The following is a 940-nucleotide window of genomic DNA, read 5'->3' on the forward strand; positions in this document are numbered from 1 at the left end:
CGTTTGTACCAAACTGGTTGCAACTAATGTTCTATTAATTTCCTTAACGTTGTAACAGAAAAAATAAATTTAAACATTCCGGGAAGGTGCGATGAAATAAAAATTCCCGCTTTGAAGAAAATCTAGAAAAATGCGCTACAATAGAGGTTTCTCAACGACATTGTAATGTAAGTTAGAATCGTTGGTTGAAGAATGCAAGTTAATTGGACCAGTATCTTGAATGAACTATGAGCATTTTGGATTGCCTGCGTTCCTTTCCCTTTTGGGGAACCGCATTTTTAATACAATAAAATTTGCAATTAATAAGCAACTAAGAAAATTAAAATGCTGTGAATAAATGCTCATTTTAAGGGTCGAATAGTAATATAGTACAAACAATATCACATCAAATCCCAAGCAAGTTAATTAAGCATTTGCTAACATTGTACTTGCAAGCTAAAAATAGGGAGTGAGTAAGTGAAGTCAGAAATATAGGGCGAACTAGTGGATACCACTTATGTTACTTTGCAATAAGAAAAAACGGTCTTTCGAAAGGGTGAAAATGAAAAAGAAATAATTTAAAATTGATTTTTAAGTCGAGAACAAATTTTACCTAACATTAACCGAATCTGACTTTAACATTTGAAATAAGTATTAGATTAAGTATATTTTAAACTCCTTGGGACGGGGACTCAATTTTTTTCCATACTATTATACTTATATCGAAATCACCGATTTTCAGATGAATAGTAAGTAATTTATATCAAATCACATTTTAGTATAAAAATAATTCATTTATGCTTGGTTTTTAAAAGCTAGGTGCTGATTGGGATTGTCACTTAAGAAGATTTTCCTTTTTACTATTTTATTTTGCTCATAATTAAGTATAAAAAGCTTGAGTATTATTTATATGATAGAGCAATTTGCAAGTAAAGCTTAATCATTCGATTGGAATTTTATG

Source organism: Rhodnius prolixus, unplaced genomic scaffold, assembly GCF_049639745.1.
Source record: "Rhodnius prolixus isolate KJV_2025 unplaced genomic scaffold, Rpr scaffold_8, whole genome shotgun sequence".
Taxonomy (NCBI): domain Eukaryota; kingdom Metazoa; phylum Arthropoda; class Insecta; order Hemiptera; family Reduviidae; genus Rhodnius; species Rhodnius prolixus.